The sequence below is a fragment of the Ornithodoros turicata genome, chromosome 2 (genome assembly GCF_037126465.1).
Source record: "Ornithodoros turicata isolate Travis chromosome 2, ASM3712646v1, whole genome shotgun sequence".
In the NCBI taxonomy this organism is placed as follows: domain Eukaryota; kingdom Metazoa; phylum Arthropoda; class Arachnida; order Ixodida; family Argasidae; genus Ornithodoros; species Ornithodoros turicata.
This window is the reverse complement of record NC_088202.1, coordinates 71,505,609-71,527,535: the sequence shown is the minus strand read 5'-3', so window position 1 is coordinate 71,527,535 and position 21,927 is coordinate 71,505,609. Positions and strand designations below refer to the sequence as shown.

The window sequence follows — 21,927 nt, the reverse complement described above, 5'->3', positions numbered from 1 at the left end:
TGCGGCTGACGAAAGGCGGTGCCAGCATTGTGACCACACATGATTTGCATTCGGCCCAACGGCAAACCCCACCATAGGCTGCCAATGGCCTCGTGCAGAAACAGTAGTTTCTTCTGCAAACGCGTTCACTTCTTGTTGAAGTCCCCGTGCTCTTTGGTGCGCATTTGGTGCGCACAGCTGGACGAGTGTAACGTCAGCACGCTTTGTCGCGCATAGTTCCTAGCATTATCGGTTGCTCGCCGCTTAGGGTACAGCTTCGGACAACCTTAATAATAACACTGAAAAAAAAAAAAAATGTGGTCGCGTTCCCAAGCGCGATTACAGCAACCCCTGGGGCCACGAAGAAATCTTAATTGAACAAAATTATTCTGTTATCTTAACACAACGAGTTTCCAGAAGACAACGGTTATCCAGAAGATGTGGGTTCGATCCCTACAGCTGGCTAACCTTTTCAGTGAGTTTCATCTTACAACGAGTTTGTTCACTTAACATTTCCCCCATGCTCCAAGGGTGGCTGTTATCGCGTTGGGAAATGAGACCGATTTTTTTCCAGTGTTATTATTAAGGTTGGCGGGAGCTGTACTCATTTTCGGCGAACTCACATCTCACATCTGCGAACTCTATACTTGTGCGAGTGCTCCGCAGAGCACCATCTACGCTGTAACTCTGCGGCATCCGTGTTGCCCGACGACGTGGACACTCGCCGGGCGCTCATCCTTCACTAGTACGGTTTCAGCAGGCTTGATAAGGATAATAAAGATCAGTAGGGGTTGAACAGACACTGATTAAACCAGAATCATTACTAGGCCAAACAAACGTGATTCGTTGGACGCATGATATATTTCAAACAAAAGTATTCACTGTGCAGTCTAAGCAGCAGAACAATGGCGATGAATGGAGGAACACACCCCAGTGACTGGGTTAAAGGGCCTCTGAATCAAATCGGCCATTTTGCAGAACGACCCTACTTCGCAATTAAGTCCTACCCCGCCTCTTCGGCGCGGCGTCAGTCTTGCAGTATTTTCATTCTGTGAAGTACGGACAGCCTGCAATTTACAAACCTTATTCCAGAACGTTGTGCAACGCGAACAAGTAAACAAATGAAAGTTTAGCATCGTGATGTCAGCCACTTCAATGGAATCAGATGCTTGGCTTATCATGTTTTCGGAAACGCTATCGCAAAGACCTTCCAATGTGCTAAATCTCCCTACTGAGCCAGGGAGTCCGTCGAAACTTTCTTCCCAGCGGTGCGATAGGGACACAAACGGGCGGGGGGAGGGGGGGGGGGTGCGCATCACGAGAGTGAGGGGACCCCTCTCCGTCTCCAACAAGCGTGACGCGACGCGGCTACACCGAGGCCTCAAACGCGCGTTAAAGAAACGCTATCGCATATAAAAAGGGAGCCTCCACAAAATCTAATGCATTACCGAGATGTAATGCATTACACGTATACACTTATTACGTATACATGGAATACAGTGGGAACACGCATGACAAAGAATGGCAATGACATATCAGACTAAACTGGACACAAACAGAGGCAAGGCCGATGCTTTCCTCGTGTTTGCTCCGTCCTGCTGGGGATGTTTGCATGGCACTTACTCCAACAAGAATTGGTTAGGCAAATACTCTGAGGCAATGCGTTGCTGTAGCGAGAAAGTTCCAGCCGTATCCATTTGACGCCATGATTACCCTGGATGATTATGTGTATGCATGAAGACGTAACACACACAACAGCCCCTTGGACAGAGGAAGGGCCCGTAATAGAAACCGTATGTCGAACAAATAAAATAAACGAACCCTTCACATGCCATCAAATTGTACTCGCTTGATGTGTCGAAGACTCACGATGCTATGAACAGTGTTCCTGGTGTAGCGTTAAACGCGTGGAGTCACTGTAGATGGGCCAGTGACCAGTGTCGGGTGGAACACAATTAATATAGGCGTCGTACTGGTAGCGCAACAGCTTGTAGTTAGCTGCCTCGGTCGTGGTGTGTCTAAGACAACCACAGCTCTGCGTCCATAATGGTTAGAAACAAGGGCCTGTGATGAGACTAATGACGGACGAGCAGTCATACACATGTGCTACTGAAGAGACGTGGTGTGCACTGTCGAGTCATTTCGGCTTCCTTCACAACCAGAACATTTCACGTTGATCTAAAACAATTATTAAATACTCTATCACATCCAGAAATGTGTGTATGAGACCGATACGGTAATGTTCGCCACCGCCTTCACAGTCTACTTCGCCAAGTTTCTCTTCTGATAGCAGCTTATATATATTTAATTGCAGATTTGCACTTCCTATGCAGCTAAGCAAGCCCCATCGATAGTAACATCATGATGACGTAAGCCAGACACACGAATAAGAGTGCAGTGCAGGCGATTGTCTCCAAGCTCGTCGGCTTCGCGTTCGCAACCCAATATGCTAAGTGAAAAGTCATCGGTAAATACGCCGACTTTTAATTACGAGTGTGAGTTCTGGCAGACTTCTCGGAAATAGCACACCACCACCAGTATGAGTTCTGACGGGAACATGTTGCGTGGAACACGGTGTTACGCTGCTTGCTCTACCAGCACCCGTGGCCTAGTGGCTATACGCCGATGGCATTCCACGGAGAGACTAGGAGGTGACCTGGGTTCGAATGCGGGAGCCGGCTGTGCTGTCTGTTTTTCTCCGACGCTCTAGGACAAACGTCGGCACAATTCCCTGTGAATCCGGCCCAGCACGCACGATCGCCCCTCTGCGGTAGTCTTGACGTTGCTCGTCTGAGCGTGGCCGACTACGGCAAACTGTTCCACTACCACGCTTCTCGCTGTACGGACACGTCCGAAGTGACAGAAGTGACATTCCACAAGCCGACTATAGATTCGCCGCGACCTGCTCTCTCGCACGCCCGCCTGTCGCCAAAGGTCCCCCGGCCCCTCCCTTGACTGGACTTGAAGGTGCCAAAGGGCGCTCACTGATTGGCCTTGTCCTGACGATTTCCACAGAAGGAAGACCGGCATAGTCTCAACATCCCGAGTCTGCTCTTGCCATGCATTTCATCAAAATGCTCAGAAGCTACTCTACTCATCGAATTTCCGGCGTTACTGTCGACGATGAACAAGGAGTAGAACGGCGCTTTAGTTGCGGAATCGTCCGGAACGGATGCGGCCATCCCATTCAACGCTGTTCTTGAGGCGATGCACAAATATGACAGTCTTGGTATATGTGTATGCCAGTGTCAAAGGTATGAGGGATCAATGCAAAATAACCTTCGCAGTGACCACCAAGCAGGAACCACAGATGTAACATGAAACTTTAATCCGTGACCCTTTCCCTGGCCACCATGGAGAGCGGCCACGGTGTCCACAAGAACATCGAGAAATATACGGTGCTGTACACGGCTAAACTTTGTCGGGACTCGAAGCCCCTGTAAAGTTGCAACCTGCTGTGCGACTGAAATGGTTGTTTCCTCTTACATTTTTACTCCTGTGTGTCCCCGCGCTTTCGGAGAACACGGCCGGACACTTTGAAGATGCCACCCTCGTTCCTAGCGTGTGGATGCGGCTCCCAGAGTATGGAGCAAAAACACGGGAGATCGGATTACTAGTGAGGGGTTCTCCCAATGGTTGTGTTAGCAAACAGGAAGCTATAAATCTCAGGGTTGGGGGATGGTTTGGTCAGCCGAGGTAACGTTTGTACGGGTGTATTGTTTTTGTCTTATTTTTGTCAAGAGTGTAACTTAAGCTGTGCGAAGGGAAGAGCAGGGTTGGGGACTGAAAAACAACTCCATGAGCGGGAAAGTGGGAACAAAGGGGGACTTGGCTAACGGACTCTGAGGCGAACGGACGTCTCAGGACGAACGTCTTGACCGTATTTTGTACATATCATCGTGTAAATAAACATGTCGTGGAGTGACTAAGACGTTGCCCAATTTCATCGTCGAACACCACGGAGACAACTCGCAACGGCAGGCAGCAGAAAGAAGAAAGCAACGAACCAACAACATCTCTCACGTTTTACTGCCCCGTATTTTTTTTTTTTTTAATAAATCGATCAAACTTTTGTTTCCTCGTGTGAATCACGTGAAATCGCGCTAAACGGCGACACAATAAATGCTAAAAATACGAAGGCATTCGGAAAGTTATCAGCCCGATTTACTTTCAGGCATACGAGTGCAATCTCGTCATCGCAGACACAAAGAGTGAGGCGAAGAAGAGAAATTGTAGGTTTGTAACCACGATAACGGACGTATCGGATTCAAGTCGTGGGTAATGAACAGGCCGACAGCGCCGCAGAAGCAGCTCTCAGAGACGCACGAGTATTGCGCTACAGAGAGGCGACCGCCGTTCCATTATTCGACGCCTCGTGACACCACTGGCTTTTTTCCCCCATCTATGCCGAGAAGAGTTGATCCAACGCCCGCTTTGCGCATGCCACACTCCACTCTTAAATTTAAAACACCCTTTAGGGTGTAATCCGGGTGTAATTGGGGTGCAAACTAAGTTTTACTCCTAAATTACACCAGCTCGAAGAAACATCCTCGAATGAGGGGTGTTAAATGGGTGTAATAATAACTTAACACCTTATTTAGAACATCCACTGAGCTTGGGTGTATAAGAGGCGTAAAATGGGTGTAGCGGGTATAGAGCTTTGTACGTGAACTGTATTTCTTTTGGAAGTACAATGATATGCTTCATGCTCCTTACACATGCATACAATGGGGCACCCCGCTAGAAATTTTGAGTCTACACTCTAAATCCTGTGACGAACATGTGCCGGTTAAAAAAGTTCTCTCAGACAGTACAGTCGGTATACAGCCGTAACGTCTGGAAACAGCCGTAACAGTTATCAAATAGCAAGCACAGCGAACCCCATCGCCAAATATGTGTGTCCCGCTGAATAATATGTGTGCCTCCTGAGCCATGTACTCGTGTGCTTGTTGAATAATGCGTGTGCCAGCTAAATATGTGTGCCTTAGCTGCAGCGTACTACGTGGCTGCGCGCTCCGCCCGTGACGAGTGACGTGGCACCAGTGGCACCTCGTATTCTTCCACAGTGTATTCCTCGCTGGTTTCGTGCCTGTTGTGTGCGCTGCAACCTCGCGTTTGAGAACGAAGAACTTAAGCAACCTCGCTGGGATGCAACGTACGACGCCTGCGTTTTACCTGTGTTTAACCATCGTAGTACATTCTGTTGCAGACGGTGAACGCATTGCAAATGGCGGCAGGAGAGGATCGGCTACATCAGTGAAGCGACGATGTACAGGGTGTTACCCTATAAAAGTCTACCCGCGCCGGCATGCCGTGCTCGCCAATTACTCAATGCAGGCGGTACAATGTGTTGCCTACGTATAAACCTCATAAGGACATTCATTCATGGCAAATATCGAACTGATTAAGCACCGTTACGCAAAGTTATAGCGCAAAACGTGAGGTTCCCGTAGTCAAAACATCCAAAGATGGCGCCTCTCAGTAAGTAGACGACATCCCTTTTGAGTGTCGTCTGCTGAGTACGTCGGCATTTTTCGTACCTCACGTTGCTTACTTCTGAGCAAAATACGACAGTTACACGAAAGCGAAATGAAAACTGCAGTTCCATCCGGCAAGCAGGATATGCGACACGTCGTCGTCTGGGGAGCAGCATGGCAAGTGCTCTTCTCAACGCTGCCATCTTGATTGTTTTGACTACGGGAATTGCACGTTTTGAGTTATAACCAGGGTGTCGAACCGAACCCGAACCCGAACCGAAAACCGTACCCGAACCGTTATTTTTGCCGGAACCGAACCCGAACCCGAACCGAAATTTTCACGACACTGTTGAACCCGAACCGGAGCAGAACCGTAAAAAATAATAGCGGTAACCGGTTCGCAACAAAACGGTTCGGACATAAAAGAAGTCAGCATAAGAGCTCCTCTCTATCCCCGAACGAAGGCACATTGGTATCATCATCACGCGCATATATCATGGATTTTAGAAATTTTCACCTAGCAGTCAGACGACGACGTATAGTAAGTATACTTTCAGCATCTTTTTAACATGTTAAAGCGCAGTTGTCCTTGTGAGCGCCGCGGCTATAGCGCCCTACGCACGCGGTGCGGCGTCTACTCTTCAGAGACGAGGTGCCACGCGGACGAATGAAACAGGGACGGAGTAGGCCTGTTATGTAGCTCTACAGGACGAATATGTGATCAAATAAGAGCCCAAGATTTCCCTTTACATGTGAGCAGTAAAAATTAAACAAGTCTGAAACATGAGAAGTAGAGAAGGAGCGTACGCAGAACGGTGCCTGTTTGACTGGTCGTGGTTTGAAAAGTAAATGTGGTTCTGCTTATTGGTAGTGCAGTTGTGTCGTGACACATTGCCTTTGTGTTGTGGATTAACTAGTACACTGCGGTGAGCTCGGACAGAGTAAGGCTGGCAGGCTTATTTTCGACATGCTTCAGTATGGTTTCAGATCGATTCACGCTGCGAAGGCAGTGTGCCGGCAAGTACTGTCGTCTATGTTACGCTGCCCATCTTATTAGGCTTGCTTTAAGTGTATCTTGCTGGCACTGTGCGTGTGAAAAAAGAGATTTTGGGAACAGAAAGTAGCAGGACTACACCGCTTCATCAGCGTGGACTCTATTTGCAATAAGTGTTCATCCATTTCTCATTTCTCTCGCTAAATGGCTACCTCACCGCTAAAGACGTCAATGCAGACAACAGCAGTAAGCTATTAGCCACGCATTTCCTGATAAAAGCAGTTTTATGGAACATATAAAACGGAAGCGTTGAACCGGTTCGCGAACCGGTTCGGGGCTGCGAACCGGTTCGGTTTTTGGCGTGGCCGAACCGGAACTGAACCGGAACGAAATCAAAACAACGCGAACCCGAACCCGAACCGAACCCGTATTTTTTGCGGTTCGACACCCTGGTTATAACTTCGTGTTGCGGCGCTCAATCACTTCGAAATTCACCAAGATTAAATGTCCTTATGAGCTTTATATGAAGATCGCACAATGTGCCACCTGCGTTGAGTAATTGGCGAGTACGGCATGACGGCACGGGTAGACTTTTATAGGGTAACACCCTGTACATAGGTGCACGTGGGACTGTATCAACTCCAAGGACGTGAGTTACAAAATTCTGTATTATTCCAGCATTCACATTTGAACAATACCAGCGTGATATTCACTTCGGTTTCTTTACAGGTAGGTTCCTGTCTCAACGGTCACACATACGCGTGCAAAACTGCAACTGCGTCTCACATCGAAGCGTGTATGGCGCCACTAGCTTGGACAATTGTTCGTCGGCCATTTCGTTTGAGGAGCTGTCGTGTTCTTCACTAAGAATGATCTTGGTTGAGCTATGCAGTGCCAGACTGTTCGAAGTTCCGAGGATTGTGTGTTCGAGGTTTGGAGGACTGCCTGGTGCATCGGAGGGGTTGTGTGTCCATGCAACGTGTGCTCCCTATGTGTGTTGGGATTAGTGAACCGTGTATGCTTTCCATTCGGCAAACGATGATGTACAGGATGGAATTTAAAGGTATGTCCACGCCAATAAAATTTGGTGTTTCGAGTTCGATGTCCTTGGTGCATTTTCTTCTTTCTTTTTCTTTTTTTTGCGAAGCCTTGAGGTCATTTTTCTGTTAGCGAACTCGATAGGCATAATGTGCCTCGCGTATTAGTGGGTACAAGTAACCCTTCAATACGTCCTGCACACTGTGGCTCCTGGTGTCAGCAGGGATGTCGTACCAGCTGTTTCAGGGGGCACAGAGCTCCTGCACCTTTCGCAGGCACCGCGGGCCTCTTGAAGTCATCTGGCGCATTTTTTGAAAAATGTGCCAGTTGATCAGACGGTACCTATCCGTCACTGGGTTTAGAGTGTAGATTGTACAGCTCGCGACGTACTTGTCTGAAATTTGGGTTTCGCGCTATCGCAGCGTTCTGCAACCTCTGTAAAGAGTCGTTGCAAATAATTAGCAACTGACAGGTCGGGAAAAATATACTGTACCTGTTTATTACTCACTACCTGCAGCAGACCGCAAAATACTGCGAGACCGTGAAACCCAAATGACAGACAAGTATGTCGCAAGCAATACATGTCCAGCTCAATATGACTTTTTTCAGAGCATTCAACAAAATTTGTGAAGCGAAAAAGCCGCTGCTCCTTCGCTGCTCCTTGAGGGCACTTTAAGCTTGAGCACACTTTGACATACTGACGTTTGGAGTTTTAAAGCAGTGTTGCCCAGCAAGACTTTACATCATTCTTGTTGAATGTTTCTTTTAAGACCCCAGAACTAAGGGAGACCGAGCTTTGTTAAGCAATGCACGAAGCAGGTGCTTTTTATCTTGGCAAGCAAGAGTTTCATGCCATATATAGTTTTGGTAGTAATTACGGTTATAGTATTGATATGTAGTGTTTGTCTGGTTTGGCCTCATTAGCAATACAAATAATTGAATTCTTTGGGTAACTGCAGTTGCAATAGTCCGTATGCAAAACCTAGCGCCATCTCGTAGCACTCCCGGGAACCTACTGGCATTCCGCCATGTCTGAGGCGTCCTACACGGGCCGAACAATGCAATCGACTGTCATGCAACAGTTCTCTCGCGTGTCATGATTCTCACATATGCTGTTTCACCATCTTAATTCTGTGATGAGACGTGGGCTTCAAAGGGGAATGTGTAAACCAGGTAAGAGAGCCTCAAATGTCTATTCCTTATTGCATTGAAAGCATTGAGCGCGGTGACATAGGCTGGGCAAGAAAATTACGTTAACCTAGTGCAACGATGCTTTGTTATCCCATCCCAGGAGAATTTTATAGAGTTTAGTGCAGCTCATTTGAGAACTTGGTAAAAACATTTGGTACAAAATAAAAGCTTAGTACAGTTGTAGTTAATGGCTATGAAACCCACTGTGATACTCACCATTACGCGCTGGTATAAAATGTGGTCTTTCTCAGCTCGGTGAACCTGAGTTTTCGTTATTTGAGCATCACCCACATATAACCGCCGCGTTTGGTTGCATCCCATTTCGTGTGACTGTTTACCAGACAGCAGGGATGGGCATAAATACATTTTTGGAGTATTTAAATATAAATACAAAATATTATGTTGAAAGGGGTATTTAAATACTCTTCATAAATACTTTGCAATATGAGTATTTAAATACAAAATGTAAATACAGTATTTAAATACTGTAACTACTACCATAAATACGGAGAGGGAGATGTCATCTGGAATTACAGACATAATGATGATGATAACAACAAATCAACAAGCAACAATAACATTTATTTGTTAGATTATGATGACGATTTTAATATTAGAACTTTCTCGAAGACTGCACCTTTTAGGCATCTTCTGTTCGGCCGTACAATCAGATTCTCAAAGGAGAACAGCCTCTTCAGAGGTGCCGATGAACAAAGGCTTCTATTAAATTTGACGAAGATGCTTCGTACAACAAGGTAATTGAGTAGTCGCGATCATTGTCCGCAACAGCAGTGAAAAACTCGCCATCTAGAATGGTTGTCGTATGCGCATGCTGGCGCAAACATGGTATAACTGCGCTCCAAACTCGCCCTTCTTCCCGAAATGTCAAATGCAGGGCAATTTTAGGATATGAGGCAGTATATTCTGTATTTAGGAGTATTTATAAAGTATTTACAGGAATAAATACCCAAAAATTGGTATTTAAATATAATTATAAATACGTTTTTCTAGTCTGTGTTTAAATACAAAATATAAATACGTGTATTTATATTTTAAATAGCATTTTAATTACAATGTATTTAAATACTGCCCCTCCCTGCCAGACAGATAGTCCTACTTAGATGTGCCCCTCAGACGACGCACTCTGACTGTTTCAATCATTTTGTGCGAGGGCACATCATGCTCGCCTACAAGTCACCTACAACAGCTTCCCTGAGACAGAAATGACTGCTAGCCATCAAGAGAAAAGATAAGTTCCATGCTGACACAGCAAAGGCGAGTTCATGGCACTTCAAAGAGACGGATTTTGTCCCAAACATGCGAAATGGAAGAATTTGCTGTACCATCAGTCTTCACATTCAAGAAGAAGGACGCAGAGAGAAAACTACCAAGGGAATGCGTAGTAATGATGCAAAACTATCCACAAGTCATCGATAGTGTCCAGAAACATAGCTAGTTTTAGGATAATTGACCATTGATACTTGCTGCAATCGTACTAAGCTTTTATTTTGTGCCAAATGTTTATGCCGTATCCAGTGCACTAAGTAGCTCTTAAATGGACTGTACTGAACTGTCTAAATATGTCATAAGATAGCATTAAAGAGCAGCTTTGCCCTAGGTTAACGTAATTTTCTCTCCCAAAATCTAAACTACCGCGCTCCAATGCAACACGGAATTCAGAAGTGCTCTTGCCTTGCTTGCATTCCCTTTTGAACCCTTCGTCTCACCATGTGAGTAACATAGTGAAACATCACATGTGTGAGTCAAGACACGCGATAGAACAGCTGAACGTAAGTCGTGTATATGACTCGGGTCTGTGAGTGAGCCTCAGACATGGCAGAATTCCGGAGGTCTCCGTGGGCGCTACAGGAGGGCGCTGCGTTTTTCATATCGTCTATTGGACCCCAAGCATTATAAAATAAAGAAGCTGTATACTTAACCTCAATGTGGACTTTTCTTTTCATGTGCATTTCTCAAATGCTGTAGTGGTTGTGCATTTGGCTCGTGGAAATTTTTTTGTATCCACAGCAATTAGCAACGAGGGACTCCCCTGAATAGTGTATGCGTAATTCAACTCCTCTTTTATTGGACTGCGTTCATGTGCATGGATTCACAGTTTCTAGCTGCTGGCATTTGCGAGAATTATAGCATTTCATGTGTCAAGTAACACATGTGTTACGTGACAGATGAGCAACACCTTTTTGAAAGGGTGAAATAATACCAGGGGTGTTAAATTACACCCTAAAGGGAGTGAGTTATAGCACTTTTGGATTACACCCTAAAGGGCGTTTTTGAAGTAGCAAATTACACCCTTTTTTGGAGGGTGTAGCCTGTGGAAAAGGGTGTTATATTACACCCTAAAGGGAGTGAGTTATCGCACTTTTGGATTACACCCTTAATACACCCTAAAGGGTGTAAAAAATTACGAGTGATCGTGGAGTTGTCCTCCAGTATGCAGGTTAGAGTTGGGGTCCGTGTAAAGGTGCCTACCTCCATAGGTATACGCATCGAATACTTATACACATCAGAACGCATTCGATTAGTAAATCATGAAGAGTTGTTTTGTGATGGGGAAGCTGTCAGCCAAATGGATGCCGAAAGGTTTGAATGGCGATGAGGAACAACGCCGAACTGATGCCTCCAAGTTGATTTTGCTGCATTTTGAGCGTTCTAGCGACACTTTTCTTAGGCGGCTTGTAACAGTTTTTGAAGCATGGTTGCGTCAATGTGATCCTGAGACAAAACAACAGTCCTTGGAAAGGCGGCACTCGGGTTCTCCGAGGTCGAACAAGTTCATGACTCAGCGATGAGCAAGAAAGGTCATTGGCGCGGTTTTCTGGAGCAAGGAAGGTGTTTTGATGACTGACTATCTTTAGAAGGGTGAAACAGTTAATGCAGCATACTACGTTTTTTTTCGAAGAAGAAGTTCGAACCCGACGGACGTGTTCCCTTCCCTTCAGTTACTTCCTTTTTCTTTTCTTCCCCTTTTCTCCTTCTTTCTTCCCCTTTTCTTTTTCTTTTCGTCCCCTTTTCTTTTCTTCTTCCCTTCTTTGCATTTTTTTTGTTTGGAATAGCAAGCCGACCTTCGTCTGGCTGACCTTTCCTTTCTTTTTCTTAATAAACATATCCCCCCCCCCCCCCGCAGCATACTACTGTAGCTTCCTCTGCCGGTTAAAGGATGCTTTCAAAAATGGCGAGGATAGTTACGGAAAGGCGTTCTCCTTTTGCAGGATTGTAGGAGCCACCATCTCCATATTCTTTTTCTTTTCTAACTCTAACTCTTTTGCAGGACGCTGTACCGGCTCACAAAGCAGATACTGTAAAACACGCAGGCCTGTAGTTGGGCGAGAAGGTGAACCAGACGAACAGCGTCCTTTGGATTGCTGAATGAGACTAGCTTCGCCGGCGGTATAGGAACATCGATGATACTCCGTTGAGACAGTGTCAACTGCTTTCAAGATTCCTATGTACTGGGTCTGTAATGGGAAATAGTACGTTTGAAACAGAAGCGAATACAAAGTTAGCAGCTGCGTACCCGAAGTGAATACGAAACTACTAGTTATATAACGTTAGCGAATGGTTATATATCGGAAGGAGACGCGAAGCGAATACGAAATGAATAATTGTATAACCGAAAACAATAGCACACACAGCATTGCATACACCAATATGCACCACATGTAGCTGATATGTGCATGCGGATCTTCGTGTAGAGCGGTACTCACTCTGTTTTACATCCATTCTTCTGGCGTTCTTGCGCTTACGAGTGCAGATTAGGAACTATTCGAATGCATTCGGTTTTGGAAGTGGCACCTGAAAATTTGAATAAAGAAGCTCGCATTCGATGCGAATTTGAGTCGGACATACGTGCACATGCCAACAGCGTCTATAGGATTATGCGCAGGCCATATCGGTGCAGGGGCAGAAGTAGGTTTCGTAACTGACTTGTGGAACACCTGCTGTTGCACAGCGATGGCGCGTGTCCCCAACCATTGAGCTCATGAACTTCCATCTGTCTCGTCGGCGGTTTTCTACGCTCCGAGGCGCTTTTGCGCAAACGCCCAGTAAACGCAGGTAGTGCTATTGGGTTATCGTGACACACGTTTTGCTTGCTCCAAATGCGTATAGCCACAACTCAGGTGCAGCTAATTATAGGCGTCCTTCTGTAACCTGCCATTGCGTGTTGTGCATAACAGGCAGCATGGCGCGAACAACGGTGGCAGTATGGTTCACTGCTTACCGCGGTTTCTTCCTCAGGAGTGACACTTGCGACCTAAACCGAGCAGACAGACTTCACTCCTTTTCGGCGAATTAAGCGGGACAATTGGTCGACGCGCAATACAGGAATTACGAAGTGCCCGTATGAACACCTGCCTTTGAAACCTTTCAGCCATTCTATGTTTTCCCTTCCTCTCTTCTCATGGTGGCAGGTATTCTGTGGTTACTATCTCTAACTCACGTTATTGATTTGACATTAAAGATGTACGTATATCACGCACTCATCAGCAAGCTGACTCCAGCAGCAGCGCGAATGTGCGACAGGGAGCGCAAAGGACACCTCATCAAGGGCCATAGATGAGAGCGTGTCAGGCGAACGCAAGGCATTCTGGACAGATGATGGTGACACGTCATTGCAAACGTCATTCACATGACAAAAAGAAATAAAATAAAGTGGAGGCGCCCTTATCAGTGGCAAAACCGTTTGTAAACAACACAATTGCTGTTTCTGGTCGCCCATCATCTTCAACTTGTTTCGAACTGGGTAATTGTGGGTAACGTGGGTAACTGTGGGCAACAAACTAAGTAACGACGTCCACGAAGCAAAACATGTAGACTCGGAAATGAGGGCTCGTACTGCCGACTGTTCCTGAAGATGTCGTAAAGACATCGGCGTCAAGCCTCATTCAGGTGATTTCGATGCTCTCACACTTCGGGGGAGCAGGCTGCCGTAAGGAGCACCCTACAATTTACTGTTGCAAAATACGATCAGCTCTTGGTTTTATGTACATGGAAATATGTCGGCAAGCGCAAAAGCGGATTATAAACAAAGCTACGACACTTCGAAACGATGGAATTCTATGGGGATTGTATATGGAGGAGGAGGACTTCCGCTCGTGTACCTCTCCTAAATGAACTACCATAGATACAATGTCGGGAGGGGGGTTGAACCCCGGAACTCCCCCACCCCCGTGTCAACGCAACTGCATTACAGGAGTAAGTGACAAGCCGAAGAGTGAGGTCTTCGGGTCAGCCTTCCGTTATCGGCGAGCATGGGCCTTTTCAATATGAAAGATGGCAGTTGATGAACACATTTTTAGAGGTGATTCGTTCGTAGGGTTGCCACTTTTCGCCGTGAAAGATACCGGCTACGGTAAAGGGTAATGTTAAAGGGAGAGTGGGAAAGGGTAATCTTAAAGGAAACTGGAAAGGACAACGTTAAAGGGAGAGGAGGAAAGATGACAGAAGGAGTGAGAGGAGAGGAGGCGCAGAGAGAGAGTTCTCGCTAAAGCTAATGCGCGAAATAATTGCTCTCTTTTGCAGGACTCTTGATGTTGAAAATTGTAATGTAAAAAGGGAGCAACGCTACAAGTAATGGAACAAAAGTCATAATTTGGCCTCGGTCCTTATACACCCTTTGAAGAACTCATGGCGGTCGTACATTCTAACCAGACTCCTAACTGGCTTCACACAACCACTGATTCTGTCCCCTCGAAACACAAGAATGCAGCTGACAACTGAAGTAAAAGAAAAAAAAAAAGGAGCTCAGTTGAAAGAGAGAGAAAAAAAATGGACAAAGAGGCACTCATTACGAGAGCCGGCTACTTCAGATCACTTAGAAGACCAAAAATGGCTAACTACAATAACAACAACGAATGACAGAGATACTCAGTCAGTCACTCACACAGAGAGTCACACTGTGTCCACGAACTTGGAGCCTGCGCAAAATTGCACAAACACCTGCATGGTGTGGAACTGATGGCCCGGTGATCAAGGGCCCAAAACCTTAACAACATCGAAGGGTCTACCATCCAGCCGAGCTAAAGTATCTATAAGAAAAAAATGCTAGGGGACCATTGAACTTCTGCTTTGAGAAGGTAGACAGGATTACAAAAAGTGCAACGCGGACACCAGTTTGTGTGGGTAAAGAACCATCGCTTGTCTACCTTGCGTCTACATTCCAGTTTTCTTATTGGGTGACTGCGGAGCTCGATTTCCGCTCCAGGTTGCTTCGTACTCCTGTGGAATGTTGAAGTCTGGCAAAATACTATGGTGCCTTCAAGTTCAAATACCTGCAAGAAGCTGCCGGTATCACCTTCTAACCGCCAACCCGCAGAACGAGCAAATAAGCACCCGACCCGGTGGAGTACCGGCGAAATGGCACAAACGGCCAAACACAGCATCAATGTTTTTTTTTATTCCGCGTTCGCGCCGCGAAGCAGCTGTGGCTATGAGCGGCGTACAGGTGTGGACAGGTGGAGACAGGACAGCGAGAAGGAGTGGGGGAACAGGGGAATTTAGTATGCGTCCTGCGCAGACTTCAGGGGGAACTGTGCGACATTCGTCTGGAATGTCTTCGGAAAGCGCAGGGAAAACCTCGGACAGCACAGCTGGCGGTAGGATTCGAACCCACCACCTCCCAGTCTTCAGCACGACCTTGACTACAACCAACGCGCAAGACGCCTTAACCCTCTCCACCATGCCGCTGGTAATGTTGCGCTTGTCTTAATTGCTTGTTCAGCCTCTGACATTTACGTTCTCAATCTGTTCGTTTAGATGGAAACTACACTACAAAGTACGTTCCTTACGTTTTAATACTACTTTATGCGCCAGCCTAATTAAAAAGGAAGTGTCAAATCTTGTCAGCGCTTGCTGTCAGGCGCGTACCTGCAGTGAGCGAAAAATGCGTAAAATTAAGGCCGTCAAAGATATTCCCAAAAACGTTTCCCTTCGCCTGTCATAGTCCCCTGCAAAGAGCATTACAAGGCCTGTAGTGAAAAAGTGGCGAACGTTCATTATGCAGCCTTAGTGAAGGCCGGTCAGTAATCCTCTTCGCAAAAAGGGAAGATAGAAGCTCATCACACCACTTTAATTACACCAGTAGTAAGATTTACACGCAAGGACAATGTACGTAAATTACCATGCCAGTCACTAAGCTTGATATGTGTGGAACGGTAGAACGGTAACAGGCTTTGGACGCGAACTGAAGGTAATGTTATCTGTCGGACGCCAACAGCTGAACGCGGAAGTTGGGTGGGGGGTGGAGGGATCCGTGCATGAGTGTCAGTACCTTGTCCTCCCCTACGAGTCCTTGTCATGAAATGTACTGCTGTGCATGAGAAGATGTTTCATAAGCATAGATGTATGCTCTTTTCGACCTGAATTGGAAGTCCTTCCTTTCTATTTGGAGTTCGAGAAGCACTGCGAATGTGAATCCAGCTGTGAAAATTCCTTCTAAACGAGTTCTTTCAAGTTTGACGGCAAAAAAAAAAGAAAAAAAATGTCGGTTTACGTAACCATAGGTTACGACACCAACAGTATCTATTCTTGAATTTACGCGCAAGGTAAATGGTGCGCGTGTAAAGGAAATATCGCGAGATTGGTTCTTAATGTGATGTCGTTATATGATTTCCAACATATATATGCGCAGCAGAGTACTTATTATAGGTTAACGGAAGCACACTCTCGATGTTCAGCTGAAATTTTGAGTATGTTCATCATTTGAAGGAACACCTCATTCATATTTACGAGAAAGATAATGAATATTTCCTGAGGGTTCGATGGACACAGATCGTAAACACATGCGAAGTGATGAGACAAATGCATTTGCTAATTGAATTCTAAAGATTTGCATGCACTGTGAATCGGCTCGCGAAGATCCTTCAACTATCTCCCCTTCCGCCTTTAGTCAGGGTCCTGCTTCCATAATCACTTCCGTCGTGCAACGGGCGAATAAGTGCATTGTAAACTGTCGCCTGTGATAGTACTTCGTAGCTCCTTCACATACATCGTTTCAGAGCGTTCCCTTTCAGAAAATACATTACTCCGTAGCGAGTTGCTTGCAAGCAGAACACGATTGCGCTCCTTCCGATTGCGCTCCTTCCAATTCCTTCATTCCCCCTTTTTTTACAAACAACAATTGCGCTTTAGAAAATGACGTTATAATAATACGTCAAACACACAAACAATTGTGCTTTAGAAAACGACGTTAATAAACACTGTTTTTGCGAATGAAAGGTTCTCGTGTTGTCGTCCGGTTTGCCGAGAGAGGGAGAGAGAGGGAGGGTGGAAGGGAGGCAGTGCGTGAGTGGGTGACTACTTGTGCACACTAAAAAAACGTGTGTAATCAAAATCACGTAAAAATGCGTGACCTGCTTTCAACTTGGTTAATAAACAAACATAGGCACAGTCTAGAAAGCATTGCAAAGTAAAAAATCGATGAGAATGAAGCATCCCGAATAACTTGACACAGGGTTCTCATGCAGAGATTGTACCTCTTCAGGATCCGAAGACCCTATGAAGTGCACAACTCTCCACGAAAGCTTGAGTCACACAGCCGATGAGGAAGAAATGCGCCGGAGCGTGTTCCGTAAACTTTTGTCCAGCACTGTACCAAGGTTTTAGCATAATGTACCATGTTGGCCTTATCTTAACTGGTATTATAGCTACTACTGCACAGCGTTCTTACTAGTAACTACCATAACTGTACACATGCAGGTATGGATGGATGGACGGCCGGGAATGAAGGTTTATTAAAGAGAAAAAAGGAAAGGTCAGCCAGAGAGAGGTCCGCTTGCTATTCAAAAAAAGAGAAGGGAACCGAAAAGAAGGAAAAGGAAAAAAAAAGGAAAAAAAGAAGATAGAGGGACGCATAAAGGAAAATATGGAGATGGCAGTTCCATAAAGGTGAATTCGTGTACCGAATAACACTTAAAGCTAAGTACTCAGCAAAAATACGAAGACGTAAACTAAAGGCAAAAGTAAAGATTGACTGAGAATACTGTCGCACGAATGTGCAACTCTACAAAGTGACTAGACCGGATTAGTTCTACTTTTCTTCACTGAAGCTACGAAGTTGCATGTAGCTTACTGTCTTACAGAATGCTTACTTTGAAGTTTCATACAACGCTGTGTGTGCAGAGGAGAAAGTATAGTACCCTCTACAGCTACAAGGCAAACATCTCTGCATGACGTTTATGTAAACGGCGGTAAATTGTGGCGTACGTAAGTGTACATCTATAGTAGAGAACGTTCCACATCACACTCCGGGAAATAAAGAAGTAACGGGGGAGTAACTCCACATTATTACTCAATTTTCTCTCCCCTCTGAGTCAGGTGCCCCTTCTTGCTCCCTGTATTCGAACCATTCACTGCAAAAAGTGACACCACCCTCCTTCCCGTATGCAGACTTTTGAGTTATAAACTCGTGTACTAGAGTGCAGCCACTCAGATGTTGCATCGTCTTGCTTGCATATTTATTGGCTTTGCACTGTGCCAATCGGTCCCGCTCGTCCCTTAGTTAGTTAGTCACCGACTGTTACAGGCCAGTGACAAACGTTATCTATCACTAATTAACGCAATGTAAACTGCACAAGTACAGATGCCAATGATAACACCACGACCGTTCATGAAGCTTGGGCAGATTTCTTTTCTTTTTTTGCTGGGGGGCGGGGGGCACTCGGGCCGCCACTTCGACATCTCTGATGTAGGGTAAAAGGCACCATGAGGTACTTAAAGGGACTGTTGCGCCCGTCCCAGTCGATTCCGAAACTATAGTGCCGTTTTACTCCTCGTTCACCACCGACAATAACGCCGAAAATCCGACGATAAAAAGTGGAATAGTTTCCGTGTAATTTGATGTAATGCATGGCAAGAGCATAAGATGGATGTTGAGAGTACACCGGCATTCCTACTCGGCGGCGTCTCGCTCATCTAGGCTACAGAGAGCTTTCCCTCCAGGGGCTACTTAGCCCTACTGAGCCAACACCACCTCGATACAGAAAGCCTGCGCGCTCGTCGACTTGGCGTAAGAATTAAGAGTCAGCCAATCAGGATGGTGTTTTCAACAGCCGTAGCCAAACACGAACAGGCTTTCTGCGGTCGTGGCCATGGAGGAGAACCACCGTCATCTGCGAGTTGTGATTGAACGTCCCCGCGTACTCGATGGGAAAACTTGGAAATAAAGTGCAAAACGGTCTCAATCTTTCTAAAAACTGATTTTCTGAAAAGCGTCTTGCACTTTCTGTCTAAATATTTAGGTCTGCAGGTTCCAGGTGAGCAGGAACAATTTGCGGGGTCTTGAATTCGCAGAATGGTGAATCACAGTAGCACACGAATTCTGCCTATATATGTCCACGTAGCGAAGGAGGGAGAGGAGGCAATGCGCAGGCTTTCTCTATCTAGGTGGTGTTGATTGAGCACGCTGAGGTCATGAGTGCGCAGCTACAGTTCCTTCGAGAAGCTGGTCTCTCGGGCACTCTATGATATATAGCTCACTGATGACTGCCTGCACAGCGACTAGTGCAGGAGCTGTCTGTCTATATTTCTGTATAGTTTTCTGTGTTTCTGTTTCTTTTTTGGGAATAGCAAGCCTCTATTACGGCTAACCTTTCCTTCTTTTCGACCATTAAACGTACCTCCACTCTCTGGAAATCGGCGAAAATGTCACTCGGACGAGTCCAATCAGGGAGCGGCCGGAGGGCGACACACTGGTGGGTTGGACAGCGGTCTGCATGTCACGGAGATTCTGTGCACAGTGATCGGCTTGTAGAATGTCGCTTCTCGTTTAGCGTCGGACGTGTTCGTACAGCCAGGGGCGTAACATCGTGTTCCTCGTGACATCAACACGTCAGAAGTTACACTGGCAAGCGAAAGTCGCCGTATTTACAGATACTTTTCATTTAGGATATTGTGGTGCGAATGTGAAGCAGACAATCTTGAAGACAATCGGCTGCGGTGCGCTCCAATTCGTGTGCCTGGCTTACTTCATCGTGGTGTTACTATCGCTGGGGCTTCCTTAGTTGCAGAGGGAGTGCGAATCTCTAAAACTCATTTAGTTGATATGTAAGCTGTTTTCGGAAGAGGCCAAGTAGCCTCTGAAGCGCTGCAGAATATTCCCTACTACGTTTCTGGGTGCGATAGTCACGTCACTTAGAGGGAAACGAAAACCTTTCACTAAATAAACATCAAAGGCCTATTTTCCCTACCTCAGGAGGGCGAAAAAGGGCTGTGGTACGTTGTATGTGGCTGTATGGGAATCTTAGCCCGCACATAAATATTCATGGAATTGACAGATGCGAACTATTGATTCCTTTATCCGCTTTGAAAGACCCAATTGACAGTGTTCTGTGGGCAATACTATGCCGCAAGTGCAAACAAAACACTCTCAGATAAGACATCATTAGCCGTTATAGTTCGCACCTATAAAGTCAAACTCGTCGCCAGTCCTGTTTCAATGCAAAAAGTATTTATTCTTGGGGGTACCACAGTAAATTTTTTTACGCCCTTCCCGGTGTGAAAAGGGTGTACTATGATGACACACCCGAATTACACTGATACTACACTCCACTAAGCAACCGTGTTGGTGTAAAAAGGGTGTAATGTACCAATACACCACGATCACACTTATGTTACACACCATGCTAAATTTTGGAACACTCATATCAGTGCGGAAGGGGTGCATGTCGCACAATGCACAAAGCTCGTGTAGTTTTCTTTTTAATTGTGATAATGTTCGTTATATATATAGGGATAACTTAGTACAGATGGACGGGAAAAAGATATAGACTACAAGTAATGAAGAGACTTGGGAAGCCGTATAAGGATTAAAAACAATTGCTACTTTTATTACATCAAAAATTAAATGGGAATTACTAGAAATAGATTTACAGTCCTATTGCCAACTGTGGGACAATTGTAGTTACAGTTAGAGGTCGACGTTTCGGCGGTCAGCGCTGCCTTCAGCAGGACTAAACTTGAAAATAGGTGACAAGGGCTTCACCCATGGCTGAAAGGTGGCGGCCACGGAATTAAAATACATATATATATATGTAAGTAAATTGCTGACTAGTGTGGGTGATTGTGAAATTAATATACGAAAAGTAAAAGTAGTAAGAACCAAAGATTACGAAAAGCTAGGAAAAACACGGGATGTTTATTACAGATTATGAGGGAAGTCGACGTTTTGACAGCAGCAGCTTTCAACAGGGCTTGCAAATGTCGAAGGCAGGCTGCTGTTGCAGTGTCGACTTGCCCCCTTAATCTTTAATAAACCCCACTTGTATTTTGTTTGTTTCTTTGTTTGTAACGAAGAAAAAAAATTGAACTCGTTTCCCGACTTGTTCTGCTACTCCTAACAAATTATCACCCCCATGTATTTTCTGTTTGTAATCTCGTATCCATTCTACCTTTTCCAGCAGTGTTTTAAGCAGTGTTCATGCGGGAAGACAGTACATGTGATATAATGAATGCTAACTCAAGCTTCCATAATAGGTTAAAGCGGAAGCTAACAGACCAGCTCCCGTGGCATGGTAATTAAGATGATCGCTTTCCACGCCGGTGACACGGGTTCGAATCCTCTCACCGGCTGTGTTGTCTGAGGTTTTTCCTGGGTTTTCCGAAGACTTTCACGACCAATGTCGGCACAGTTCCCCCCGAAGTGGGCCCAGGACGCACCCTAACCCCCCTGTCCCCCACTACTTCCGTCCTCTCCGCCATCCATCCTGTCCTCTCTCCATCTGTCTACGTCTGTACCCCGCTCATAGCCACAGTTGCTTCGCGGCGCTAACACGAAAAAAAGGTACTCTAAGAATCTAGATAGCTAAGATGCTCCCACTTGCACATGCAGGTTGCAGTGCAACTAGTGTTCCTGCCATTTTTTGGGTCAGTACACCAATAAACACCCTTCTTTTGGGTGTAATATGTGACGCCCCTGTTACACCCCTCATTGTGGTGTAGCATTTACACCCATAAGGGTGTAAGTTACCTAACACTCATTTTACGCTCATAGGGGTGTAAACAAATTTACTGTGATAAGCACACAGGGCATCGTCGCGCGCTCTTGTTCGGATGAGCACATTCCCATTTTCACCTTCATTTCGATGGCTTAGATGGGAAACAGATAAAAACAGACACGTCTAACTCCCCAATCATCACCATTAAAATAAAGTTGTTCGTTTGTTGTTGGGACACGTTGATTGGTCAGCTGACAAGTTCGCATTAGCCCCCACACGAACAAGGAAAAAGTCACCC

General features: G+C 45.8%; 1 protein-coding gene across 2 annotated transcripts in view; it reads right to left on the bottom strand.

The window, feature by feature from the left end:
- The window catches only part of LOC135385555 (dopamine D2-like receptor), an 844,468-nt gene that overhangs the window by 737,406 nt on the left and 85,135 nt on the right, over nucleotides 1-21,927 (bottom strand). The window lies entirely within an intron of this gene.